At 36.5% G+C, this 14723-nt stretch overlaps 1 pseudogene; it reads left to right on the top strand.

Annotated features, from left to right (window-relative positions):
- Positions 1 to 8826: 8826 nt before the first annotated feature.
- Positions 8827 to 10545, top strand: LOC103216798 (RCC1 and BTB domain-containing protein 2-like; annotated as a pseudogene).
- The last annotated feature ends 4178 nt before the right edge of the window (positions 10546 to 14723 follow it).

Here is a 14723-nt window from a genome sequence, read left to right as displayed (position 1 = left end):
GAATTAATTAAATCACAGTGTGTTAGGGCTGAAGTCATAGATTTCAGAAATCATTTAATTCAATATCCTCATTTATTTATTTTAAAATTATATAATTAAAAATTATAAAATACATGTTTGTGGTAAAACTTCAAACACTATAAAATATATACAATTATATGGACATACTTTTCTCCCTGAACTTAATTTCTACTAACAGTTTGATATGAATGCTTCAAGAGATTTTTGTGTGCATAGATATACACATTTTATATATAAAGACAAACATATATATCTTTATATAAATAGATTATTAAAATATGTCTATATTTACATATTTATATACAGTTCTGAAACATTGTCATCCAAAAGTCCTTTTCCTATCAATATTTTAAATATGGCTTAACTACTGCATAAAGCTACCTTATATGAATGTATTGCTATATGATGATGTATCAATCATAGCCCTTAGATGGCTTGCAATATTTAGCTATTAAAAGCAATATTGTAGCAAGAAATCCTTGTATGAAACTTTTTTTATGGTCTAGATGTATTGAGGTAGAACACTAGGTGAAAGGTCATGCACAGTCTACATTTTGACAGCTACTGCAAAATCAACCCTTGAAAGATTGAACCAATGTAACATAATAGGGCATGAAAATGGCTGTTTCTTCTGCCTTCTTTCATCAATTCTTTTTAATTTTCACAAGTATTTTTAACTTTACCAATATGATAGGATCAAAATGATATCTCATTGTAGTTTTAGTTTGTATTTTTCTGAGTTATAATGAGACTGACATTTTTTATGTATTTTGGCTATTTAATTGTTAGTTATGAATTGCTTTTCAAATTGTTAACCTGTTTTCCATTTCTTTTTAAATCTTTTAATGATTTGCTTGGGTTTTTTCTTTATTATGAATATTGATCTTCAGTTTGTTATAAATGTAGCAAATATATTTTTCTTTTTCCATTTTTAAAAGTTTACATGTTTTGCCTTTCTTTAGTATTTCATCATAGAGAAGTGGTAAAATGTTAATAGAGTTCAGTCTTTGGGGGTTTTCAATTTTAGCTTCCACTTTTTCTGTTTTTCTTAGGCAAGTCTGTACCCTAATGCTGTAAAATATATTCTTTATATTTTCTCAACATTTAACTTCTTTTTTCATTTGAAATTCAAGACCATTTGAGATTTATTTTTCAGTAAGCGTTGACATTAAGTCTGAATTATTCTTTTCCTAACCAGTTATTTAATTTTACCTGTATTAGTCTTTTCTGATTCTACTGCTATGAATACTGCTTTACTCCCTGATCTTACATTATAGAAATCTGAAACTCAAAAGAGATTATGTGGTTTTTCTAGAGGGATGCTTTACAACTGGGAGCAAGTCTGCCCTGCCAGAGAATATTTGGCAATGTCTGGAGAAACTTCTGGCTGTAATTACTAGGAGAGTGCTGCTGGCATCTAGTGGTAGAAGCCAGGGATGTTGTTAAACATCCTAAAATGCACAAGACAGGCCCCCCACAAGAAATTATCTGTCCTAAAATGTCAATCGCACTGAGGTTGAGAAATGTTGGAATCATCACAGTATATAAATACTGGTCTTAAAAAGTTTACTTAATAAAGGTATACAAACATGTGTTTTAAGGTATTTAAAATTATTAGCTTTTGGTATCTGTTGGTAAGTCTTCCAAAAGTTGTTTGCGTGTAAGCTTGCCATTGTGAGTTAGTAGACGTCCATTTTCCAGGTGAGAAAAAGATGTGAGCTTTTCTCATTGTCTCAGGAGCAATGTTACTTCATTTCTATAAGATGCTGCCTGTTCTTCATGACACTGAAATTTTTCATTCTCACCAACTCTAGAACAGATGTTGAATCCTCTGGATAGCAACTGCATATCATAATTGTGTGTTCTTTTCAAAGCACTGGTTTTAATCATGCCAAGTGGAAACAAATTTTCAACCATGACTTTACCTTTCATATTAAAAAATCAGACACAGAATCATCAGAAGCACCAAATTAATGGTAATGATTTCACGTCCCACTCCAGATCCACTGAAGCAGAGACTCCAGGTTTGGGGCCCAGGACTTTGTATTTTCATCAGATGAACCAAATGATTCTGCGGGTGAGCTGAGTTTGGGAGCCAGTGCTGTGCCGCACTCGCAGGCATGCTACCTGCAGGAAGAGATGCTCTATTCCCCGTACTACAAATTCTCCTAGCTCGGCTCTTGTCCCCAGAGAGGAATTTGGTCTCAGAAACTGAACGATTCATGTCTGCAATAGGATAGTGAAGAAACTAAAAATAAAAATAAGTGAAAGAAGACTAGTTTTTTTAGGGTTAAAGATTTTCCTATATTCACCGCATCAAAAAGTAGTAAAATGGTGACTCATACTAACCATGACCTCTTTGAGGTTTTAAAATGTGTAAGGAGAAACTACAGAGATTGAAGACACAACCATGCCAGTTATTTGTTTCTAATGATAGTTTATGTTGGTTCCATTTTCTTTCATCTCAAAGTGGGTTTAAATATTAATTAAGCATCATAAAACCAGCTTGCATTTAACAAATATAGCAAAGCCTAGAGAATAGGATCACATGGATTTGATCTGCAGAATTCCAATTGGAAAATGCTGTGAATCACCTAATGTTGCACATGGATGCATTTTTGTTTCACTTTTAATCCCAAAAATGTACATTACATTATCAAATTGCAAAACATCAGTGGCCACACATTTACGAACTTTTGCCAGAACTTTCAAGTAAAACTTCCTTTGCTATCTTATACAAGATAATTGAAGTTGTTTAAAACGTTTGTTTAAAAACAACTATGACTTCAACTACTTATCTGTGCAGATTCTATCATATCATATAGCCAAATAAAACAAAGCACTATGGTGTGAGTCTAGGCGGATATAACCAAAGTTCTGTTCTTTGTAATCCCATTTCTAATTTTGGGGATCACTGAAGTAGTATCACCCTTATCACTGTACTTCATGATATGTGAAGGTCATAAATTTGAATTTTATATGATAAATGTATACTACTGCTACTCATTTACTTTATGTGTGTTGAAGCCTCTCCAACATTTTTTGTTTGAAAAGATTTTTTGCTTCTAAATATGTCCTTGAGTAAGTTGGTTTCTATAATCCTTCTCTCCTCTGACATTATATCTAGATGTTTTTAAAAAAATAGAAAATGTCTACTTATATTTTCAGCCTTTGCGAATTGAAGTAAGAAGTAGATAAATGGCTGGGAATTATTTTAGTCCTGAAGCACTTAGAGGGGAGTCAGCCTTGTGCGGCTTCCAAATTTAGGGTTTAGGATCAGCCAGCAAGCAGCTCAAAGCACCATAAACCTTAATGGAGGAAGAGGGGAACTATACGATGGGAGAATCACCCAGACACTGAAGTGGCAGGCATTGCGGTTTCCCTGGCTGGTGTGGGGCAGAAGGGCAAGGTTGTGCAACTCTGCTGTTGTCCTGCTCTGATTTTTAAAGTGATCACGTTACAGGACTATGCGGTGTTGAGGCTGACAAATCCCTGGCAGATCAGATGAGTAAACTCAGGCCAAGGAAAGGGAATCAACTTGTCCAAATCTTTAAGATCAGCTTCAGCATGATGGAGGCTAAGGCAAGCAAGGGGCAGAAGGACATGAAGAGAGGAAAGAGAGCAAGTAGGGTAAGAAGAGGCCCTTTTAAGCACCTCATAGCATTCAGGAGACAGCCCAGCGCTTTAAAAGAAATAAATGGTAAGTGTCTCTGTATTCAGAGAGAGCCTCTCCTTACGCATTCTAGCTTTTGGATTGAGGCCTTGGGATTCTCAGCTCTATTTCCAGAACATATCAGCATGTTGCCTACCTTGAACTGTCACTAATGTTGACACATACCATTCCCAAAAGCTTTCCCCCAAAGGTTCCTGACCTAGAGTGTTTATTTGATTGTGATGTCTGGCATATCTTTCCAACAGAGGAAATGGAGCCTATTCTTAATCATATTAATACCTACCAAACAAAATAATCAAAACACACAACAAAAAGAATCCAGAAACTTTATAGACAATTTAAAAAACATTGCCCTTAAAGATATAGAAGAAAATTGTTTCCCCCTCTCCCACCCCTTCAAACCTGTAATATACCTACTGAAAGATGGGAAAATCAGGGATCAGAAAAGACTTAAGCTGTCATTGGATTTCTTTAAAACTTTTTCCCAGGGCCACTAGAGGGGCAGGCACAAAGATGCGCAGATTTGGTTTGGGGCCTGGGAGTCCCAGATGAAGCCTAAAGTCACAGGGTCACCTAGCGGGGAGTCTCACTTAGAAGATACAGTAGAGAAGGTGGAATTCAACAGACCTGGATTCAAATTCCAGCTCTGCCTCTCACCAGCTATGGGCCCTTGGGCACATTTCTGATTTTCAGATTGCTCACTCATAAATGGCTAATAATAACAGCATCTTTCTCACAACACTGTTGTGAAGCCTGAGTAAAATATATGTGTGAGGTGCATAGCATAGTGACTGGCGTACAGAAGCTACTTAAGATGTTGTTGCTATTATTAGGATGAATATCAATTTGTCGGCTTGAGATAGAAAAAATTAGAAGTGAAGCTGATTACTTAGAAATCTTCTATCTCATTTTTCAGTTAAAATATTAATATATAAGAAACCTGGAACAGGCAATCTCAACAATAGACCATGCTTTGTAGTAATTACAGTATACTGGGCTGGGTTTAGCTCAAGCTGGCCTAGTATTCAGCTACTGTGGAGGCCATGGGCTTTGCCACATCAATACTTAGCAAGTGAGGAATTTGAATGTTCTCCATGTAGTAATCTGGGTAGACAGCCAAAGCAGAAATGTACTTTAAGGCTATACAGATTGATTCTCTGTATTGATTAAATCATCAGATCTATCGTTGGTTGGCTATGTACCAAGAGAATTTTGAAATAGGCAGGCCTAAAAGACTTTCTACGTTTTGCCATAATGAGGTTTGTCCATCCACAAAACCTTTCTAACACCCCAAAACAGTGATACTACTAGTGTTTTTGTTTTTATTTTACTGTATTTTTTAATTTTTATTTTTTGAGACAGGGTCTTGTTCTGTTGCGCAGGCTGGAGTGCAGTGGTGTGATCACGGCTCACTATAGCCTCAATCTCCCACATTCATGTGATCCTTCCACTACAGCCTTCCAAGTAGCTAGGACTGCAGGTGCATGACACCACGCCTGGCTAATTTTTGTGTTTTTTGCAGAGACAGGTTTTGCCATGTTGCTCCTTGAGCCCAGGAGGCTGGTCTCAAACTCCTGGGCTTGAGCAATCTGCCCGCCTTGGCCATCCACAGTGCTGTGATTATAGGTGTGAGCTACCGTGCCTGGCCCTAACAGTGTTTTTAAATTCATCTAACTGTTCTAGGAAAAAAATTGCTCCCTTATTTTTTCCCCTTTAAGAAGTTACTCCATTTCCATGCATCTCCTTCTTCCCTGTTTCTCCAGTAGATTGTTAGGTCAAGAGGAAGGCAAGCAGATTCTCTTGCTTAACACATGAATACAAAATAAAAGGGTTTCTTTTTTCCCCCCAAAATGCTTACCACTTATTTCCTTCTTTCATATTCACTCAAATTTGCAATTAATTCCCTTTAAAATTATTCTTTTTTATAGATAAATTTGTGTAACTCTCTGATGGGAAATTTGACAATTCGTGTAAAAAACTTAAATACTCCTAACTCATACATTTATTTTTAGGAGCCATCTGTGGAGAACCAAAATATTTATAAGAAAATAGTGAAAAATTGAAAGTAGCATAAATAGTCATGTGAGTGAACTGGTTACAGAAATAATAATTCATATTTATAACAAAATATTCAGTCATTACAAAAATATTATAGAGGTATATTATATGAGGTATATAAATATTATAGAGGTAGTGCAAAAGTGTTCATAATATGTTTTAACAGAGAAAACGAAGGCTGCTAAATAATACTTATTGAATACTTTCCAATTATCAATGGACGTGAACAGAAATGGGACCAGAGAGAAATCTATCAAAATATTAACCAAGTAGGTTTCTCTGGGTGAAAAGGAAATTAACTTATTAGTTTTGTTAGTTTCTATTTTCTAAAATGGCTATAATAAACACATTTTATTTTTATAATTAGACAAATACAGTAATTTTTTTTTTTTTAAATTTAAGAAAATACTGCCAAGTCTATTTAAATCTTAGAAAACAATACTTCAATTTAGGAGTGGAAAGAGCCGTAGGCATGACCTACCTAAATGCAGAGTCCATTTGTTGAAGGAGGGCTGATTCTGGAACGACTTTTCTTCAGGTCAGATGCTATATTATAAAGGAAAGCCAAAGTAGTGGAGGAAACAGGATGTTGACCATGCAGAACTTTCCCTATAATCAGCCATCACCTTAGCAACCAGCTTGGCTGCCTCAGGCCTAAATTCTTCTGTAGCTGGCTTTAATTTATGGATACCATTTTCCATGTCTGCCTAGTGGGAATCATTAGGCAGTGTCCTGATGTGTAGGTGTACATCACTGGGGCTAGGGAAGGTTTTAGCTGACACATTAACATGGTATTACATGACCTTGAATAACATGGTATGCCAGCCAGTCTCTGTACTAGTTTCTTCTTGCTGTTGTAACAAATTTCTGCAAACTCAGTGGCTTAAAAAGCACGTAAACTTATTCTCTTACCTTCTGGAGGTCATAATTCTAAGATCAAGGTGTTGGTAGGGCTACTTTCCTCTGGAGACCAGAGAAGAACCCACTTTTTGCCTTTTCCAGCCACTGGAGACTGCCTGCATTCCTTGGCCTGTAGCACATCACTCCAACCTCAGGTCCATTGTAACATCTCCTTTTTCTGACTTTGGCCTACTTGCCTCTCTCCTATAAGGACCCTTGTAATTACGCTGGGTCTAACCAGATGACCCAGGATGAACTCCTTACTTCAAGATCCCAACTTAATCACATATGCAAAGTTCATTTTGCAATATAAGATAACATATTCACAGGCTCCTGAGATTAGAATGTGGACATCATTGGGGGCCATTATTCATCCTATTACAGTCTCCCTATCAAGTTTCCTTCAGTCTTCTGAGCACATCAAGGAGAAAATCTAGTTTTGGCTTATGTCATTGTTTCTAGCACTTGCTAATCTCCCTTTCAAACAAAGAGCATGCATTTAACAAAAAGAAAGCAGATATTAAACTCAGGTGTACTGGCTAGGCATGGCATCTATCTACTTCATTATCAGTCATGTACTTTTCATTATGTTATGGTTACCTTCAAGTTTTGGCAAATGATACTTTATTTTTTCTCTCATTTATACTATAGCTGCATAAAATTTCTTTTAAAAAACGAAACAGTGAATCAACTTTGAGACTTTTAAACAAACAATATTATTGGTAACGTGCGGATTTTGCAAACATTGTGAATGAGGAATGTGAATGACTAACGTTTGGGAAATACTGCCATAGGAGAACACTGCCCTACTTAAGATTAGGGAAGGGTCATGTTGTTTGGGGATGACTATGCTCCCTCCCTTAGCTCTGCGTGAGGCCTCTCTTGAGGAATGTGACACTATTTTCTTTCTGCTTCTTTTGACAGTTGATTCTTTCCAGGGGTAGAGGGTGAGCCAGCAAGACAGGGAGAGGTACTATCCATTTTATTCATGAAGAATGAAAATTGACAATGGCAAATCTCTGGGACATTATGTATTGGTCATTGGCTATATGCAAATCTCCTTGCAAGGTTTGCTGAGAGATAAAGGCAAGTCCCTGCATTACAGGTGTGAGCCCCTTTCTGGTAGAGGACTACAAGTCAGGGCAGTTAAAGGTAGAAAACAGATGGGTCCATAGGAAAATGAACAATAAAGTGCTGTGGAGTTGAGACAGAGAGGTGATCCTTTTAGCTGGAAGCAGAGGATGGAAGAGTGAGAATAGGGAGGATCAGGAAACTTTTCATGGGGAAGACAGTTTTTCTTCAGAAACTTTGCCAACAATTTCCTCAAGAAGCATTAGGGTGGGGGCCTCATCATCACCAATACTTCAGTTTTTTTTTTCTTGATGATATTGTCAGTATTAGGAAGTTTTCCTGAGTACCAACTACTTGCCAGACACTATGCTTGGGACTCCATACATGCTACTATACTATTAATGCTAAAGTGATGAGGCTGGTTTTCTTATTTCCGTTTTTCAGAAGTGCACACTGAGTCTCAGAGAGACTCAGTTACTTGCCTGAGATCATGTTGCCTGTAAGTAGCAGACATTTTCTTCAAGTGCTGTCTGGTTGCAACGTTGATAAACTTCCCCTGCAATAAGCTGATTTCAGCGGCTTTGGTCTAAAGTGCTTCTCCTAGTCTGGAACTAATTGAACTAATTGAGCTCTGTGTCCATGTGTCCTGCTTCAGCTAGAACTTATCCAGTCTCACTAATCTTCTTCCTAGGGTTTTATCCAGAGCTGTCCAACAGACAGCGCTGATGGAAATATTTCATATGTGTGCAGTAACCACTAGTTACACGTGGTATCAAGCACATAAAATGTGACTAAGACTGAGCACTCAATTTATTTGATTTGATTTGAATTAATGAGAGTTTAAATTAATATAGCCACATGTGGCTAGTGGCTACTGAACAGAGCAGTATATAACTAGACTCAATCATATTAAAGTTAAAATCATCCAGGCAGTAACAGTGATCTAGAAGGCAGAGTAGACATGGCTCAGGCTATCCTGAGTCACATTAACTTTACTCTAGAAGACAACTTTATAAGGAACTAAAAGGGAAAGGATTGAAGATTACTAAATACGGGGCTCCAGAAATCTGTAACCATCAGCTTAGCAGTTCATATATTCTTCAATGGAGCTGAGAATTGAGAAGTCTGCTCTTCATAATGATTTGAAACTTTCCAGTCCCAGAGAAAAGTTGACCAAGGAACTGCCCAAGACTGAGTCCATATGGAAGAACTTCATCTTCCCTAGGAAGAAAGTGGGAAGGTTTCATAAAATAAATGAATGGATTCACAGGATCAGCAATAAAGTTACTTTATTACATACAAAATGTTACAATGGTAGGAAATCCCTGAAAGCCAATACAGGCCACTCTGTCATCTTTGAATAAGTTAGATGTGGGAAAGTGGCCAGTTTTCTTACCTTTTTTTCCTGAGGAAGAACTGCAGTTAATTCCTCAGGCTTGTGTCTTTGGCAGTGCTGGTCTTGAAGTTTTATATACAATAGTAATACCCTGGCACAAACTGCTGTGGCTGTTTGAGGTTAGGTAACATCCAGAGCACCATCAAACCTTGGAGACTGGATTCTTTAAGTGGCATAAAGATAGGCAGCCTCAGCTGTGGGAGTGGTATATACATTGTCCTTGCAACAAAATAAGTCTTTACTTGGGGACCATAATGTGTACAGTCAGCTGGGCTCTGGGACAACTAATCATGGTTTCTCTACTAATTTGTCAAACAAGTCACTGAGGTTGCTTATGGGTCTCACCATTCTTTGATGCTAATATCTGATGGAGAAGTATTTGCCTGGGGTTATAATAACTCTAGACATGTAAAATATGGATCGACAGTTAATCAGCCAGTTGCTCAGAGAGTCACTGGCTGCTTACGGAATAAAGAGGCTGTGAACACAGCTTGTGGACAGGTGTGCTCCATGGTGGCAGTAGACACTGGGGAGGCTACCTGTGCTTACAGACACACATTAATATTAACAGATGAAGGCCAAGCATATGCTTGGGGTGCCAATTATGGGCAGTTGGGCACTGGCAATAAAAGCCACCATTCCTATTCTACCTTAGTCCTTGTGGAAAAGGACAGAATTATAGAGATTGCAGTCTGTCACTCTTCCCACACATCTGGGGCCAAGACCCAGGGTGGGCATGTGTACATGTGGGGCCAGGGCCAGTTTGTGATCCTTCCTGACGTCACCCACCTCTGCACGTCTGCACTGACGACACGTTTGCCTGCTTTGCTGCTCCTGCCATCATGTGGCGCCTCCTCTCTGTGGAACCTGATGACCACCCTCACAGTGGCTGAGTCACTGAGGAGGGAATTTGACAACCTGGACACTGCAGTCTTGAAATTTGTGGTCGATGGAAAGTACATTTATGCACATAAAGTTCTTCTCAAAATTTGATGTATGTGAGCATGTTCATTCATTGTTGGAAGGTAATGAGGATAATATTGTAGAAATGAGTGAATTTTCATACTCTGCTTACTGGGCCTTCCTGGAATTCGTGTACACAAACAGTGCCAGTCTTTCTCCTGAGGAGGCAGTAGGATTGCTAGATTTGGTTGCATTTTATAAGGAAAATCATTTGAAGAAAGCTCTGCCAACAATCAAGGCATCTGCGAGGAGAGTGCAGTCACTCTGCTCTCGACTGCTGTGAAGTATGACGCCTGGGATTTGGAAGAATTCTGCTTCAGGTTTTGCATAAACCTTCTGACTATAGTAACAAATTTCAGGTTTTGCATAAATGGACCATGATCTCCTGGAGAACTTTTTCAGAAAAGAAAGCAGAGTTAAAGCCTTTAAAAATGGATCCCATCTTCAGAATAGGAGTTTCTGAACCTTTCTGTTTCCCCTGCAAAAGTCAGAGGTAATCATGTCTCTTGAATTAATACTATGTTGAAGAGTTACATTTGGCTGAGTACTTGCATCTGTCAAAAGAAGGATGATGGTGAGTAATTTCATCTGCCTACATCCAGAGTTTATGTAGAAAGCATTGAATACTCTGATCAGATGTGACTAAGGTCAAGGAAAAAAAAATGAAATATCTTATTTACCATTTCTGCTTTTGAGTCACTTAAGTTGGATACCTTTTGCACCCTGGTCTCAGTATATGCTATTCTGGCCCAAACATTCCGTTATTCAGCTGGCTGATACCACATAGACAGCCTGGTAAGGAGTGCTGTTCCTACCACATTGTCAGTACCCAGCATGGTGCCTTGCATATAGTAGGCACTCAATTTATTCTAAATCTTCGGTATGCCCAGATAATAACTTTAGTTGTGGAGTACTGGATGAAGTAATAACTTGCACAAAGTAAATCTAAAATACTCTAATTATTGAAGTTCTTATTCTTCTGGTACATGATTCTGAGAAATAGTGGCTAATTTAGAGCATTAATTACAATTCACCAAAATGCCTTGGCTATTAAATTACCCAAGATTCAAGTGCTAATTTTGATTTTCTGTTTACTCTGAGTCATTAAATTCTCACATGGGATTATTGAGTATGAAGTATTATTTTTGAATGAAATCCTTGGTCTGATCTGCCTCACATCCTGACATAAGGTCTTTTACTTTTGTCTATGTTGAGGGATTTGCCTCTGTAAGTGAAAATGACTATGTATTTTTCTTGCAGTTGACTTTCATGTCACTATAAAATAGGTCTTTTAATTTGGCACTAGTATAATTATAAAGTACTATCTGAAAAGGAACTAATACTTACATTTCATGGGCTGCATTAATAAGAATGAGATAAATTTATACTATTTATTTATTTATTTAGAGTCTCGCTCTGTCACCCAGGCTGGAGTGCAGCAGTGTAATCTCGGCTCACTGCAACCTTTGCCTCCCAGGTACAAGAAATTCTCCTGCTGTAGCCTCTTGAGTATCTGGGATTACAGGCATGCACCACCACGCCTGGCTAATTTTTTGTATTTTTAGTAGAGGCGAGGTTTCACCATGTTGGCCAGGCTGATCTTGAACTCCTGACCTCAAGTGATCCACCTGCCTTGGCCTCCCAAAGTGCTGGAATTACAGGCATGAGAATTTATACTTTTTAGATCAAAACAAGTCACTCAATTGCAAAAGAGAAACTGGAATGGAACATAGTGTCAGATTCTTCTAATATCTATCTCACAATATAATATTATGTAAATAAAACTCCTTTGGAATTAGGAATCTTGTTCTGATGCTGAACTATTTGATAATAAGGTGCTTATTTGCAGATAACAGGAAAAAAATCATCTAATCAAATTATTTTATCTTATGGTAGAAGACAATGAGGCCCAGAAAATGTGACTTGCTCAAGGTAAAACAAAATAATCCTCCAAAAATCAAATGAACTAAACAGATATAGATCCTTGGTTTTAGAAATTAAGATACCTGACTCCCATTCACCAGCTTTTCACATTCTGGAAAGGGAAGAAAACATGTGGAGTAAGCTGAGAAATATGGTTACCAGCCTATGGTGAGATAGATGGTGGATGATCTCCAAAGGTCACTCAGGAAGGATGTGGTTACCACTAAAGCCTGACCACATGTGAATCACAGCTGTTAAAAATATTGCATCTTCTTCGGGGAGTACTTTCATTTTTTAGAACAGCTAATGCTAAGATTTTTTTTTTTTTAACTCAGAATAAAATATAAGAAACAAGAATATACTGAAATAAAAATAATATTGCATGAAATAAAAAGGAAAAGTTAAAAAAGTGACTTTCCTATGTAATATTTTACACACACAAACACATATATCCAGAAATACATGCATAGATATGTATGATTTAATACATATTTAATATACATACATAGAAAGATACATAAATATAGATGAAACAAACAATATCTTAGAAAAAATATATCAAAATTGATGCAACGAGACAAACTTCATTTGTAATGTTTAATTTCCAAACCCTGGTAGTAAATATAGATGTTCAATGTAATGTATTCGATACGGTTTTGCAGGTCTGCAATTGTTCATAATAAAAATGCAATAGTTTGATGGCTAAAGAAAGATGGACAGGACAAAGAAAAACTGAAAGAAAACTAAAAATGGAAACACACTGGAAACTGTAAAGCACAGAATTCCATAGAAGTACGTTAGTAATCCTAAGAAAAACTTGATTACTAAGCCCACAGGTCAGAGAAAAAGACAAAGAAATAAAAATAATCTTTGACAGAGAAGATGGTAGACATTGAAGAAACATATAGGTAACAGATTATTGACTAGATTAAAACAAGGGACTAAAAGGAATAGAGACATCAATATTCAAAGGCATGACAGAAGAAAACTTGAGTTAAAGAAACATGTAAGTGCAGATTGAAAGAGTTCACTGCAAAATTAAAGGGGACACTTTTGCAAAAATATGCTTGCTAAGTTCGTTTCATTATAGAGATGAAAACGAAACTACAATAATATAAAACAAGTATATAAGCAGAAATTTAATTATTTTCTAAAAAAACACAACAGGTTACCTACAAACAGATAAAAATGAAGGTGACTTTACACACTTCTGTTGTAATGCTAAACTCCAGAAGAAAATAGAAAAATGTCTACAGAATCTTGTGGTGGAAAGATGTTTTAACCTTTTGTGTTAAGGCAACAAAAAACATTCTCAGACATTCAAGGGTGCAAACAATATTTAAAACATTTCTTCCTAAAAAAATTCCTTGAAACATATCAAATAGCTAACAGGTATATCAAAAAAGTGGAAAACAAAGTTAAAATTAGATAAATATAAATAACTATGGAAATATACATATGTATTATGCCAATGCCAAAAAACACACTTGAAGCTACTGAATATCACACTATACTTATGATATGTGCATTTTATAATTATTAAAATACACATGTGTAACTTTGTGATATGAATACGTATTTCATTATAACATTAAACATTCTCTGGTTCCATGCATACCTGAGACAAGTCTTGTGGAGTAGGTGGTCAATAATTTTCCCTTGGCTTCACCCCAATACTGATTTGTTTGCTTCTGTTTTGAATATTCAGAATGCTTTGAACCACACACTGTTGATGTCATATTTTCATAGACTCTAGGACCAGATTTTCATTACCTAGAGTTTCCAGGGATCTTTTCTTTGAGGTAGGGCTAGAGTGGCAGGATGTAGAAGATATTTTTAAGTGCTTATTTTGTTTTTAATTTTTAATTTTTGTGGAGGCATATAGTGGTGGGTGTATAAATATTTATGGGATATATGAGATACTTTGATACAGTCATACAATATGTAATAATCACATCAGGGTAAATAGGGTACTCATCACCTCAAGCATTTATCGTTTGTAACACAAAGGATACTATTTGTGTTATACTCTTAGTTATTTTTAAATGTACAATTAAACTATTGACTATAGTCATCCTGTTGTGCTATCAAAAACTATAAAAGTGCTTACTTTGATTAAATTTATTAAGACCACATCATATCCCACATTAATAATCTTTCTTAGCTAAGTTGACTGCTTTGATAAGGAAAGAAATTCACACACAAACTAAAATGGCAAATATGCATAGAGGGTACAAAAAGAAGAAAGGTTTGACCCCAGAATTTCTCCATAAATGGAATTTATGGACAGTCTTATAGGAAGTAGAATGCAGGAGAATGATGAAATTTTCTTGAAGGTGCATTCCATAGAAAGCATACTGTTTTTATAGAATTTACCTTTTTATATCTATATACTAAAAATTGTTCATGCTTTTATTTATATTAATACTTCACATAGATTTTTAATGATGGTACACTATTGTTATGATTATGATTATTTTCATTTGGTTTGGTTGTGTCGGAGATATGATGATACCGAAGGTGGTTTGGACAGAGCTAAAGACATGTCACATCTTGACAATGGCTGGAGGAAGGCCTTCGTAGTCAGTCAAGGTATAAATACTAGCAATCTGTTTTCACCCTACTCCAAAGCACTTCTTAAATCACATTAGAACTCTAAAATGTAATGAGAACCGGGTCACTGTTTTGCAATCTCTAAATGTCAAATTAAAATATGAA

The sequence above is a fragment of the Chlorocebus sabaeus genome, chromosome 9, assembly GCF_047675955.1.
Source record: "Chlorocebus sabaeus isolate Y175 chromosome 9, mChlSab1.0.hap1, whole genome shotgun sequence".
Taxonomy (NCBI): Eukaryota; Metazoa; Chordata; class Mammalia; order Primates; family Cercopithecidae; genus Chlorocebus; species Chlorocebus sabaeus.
This window is presented reverse-complemented; position numbering and strand designations above follow the sequence as displayed.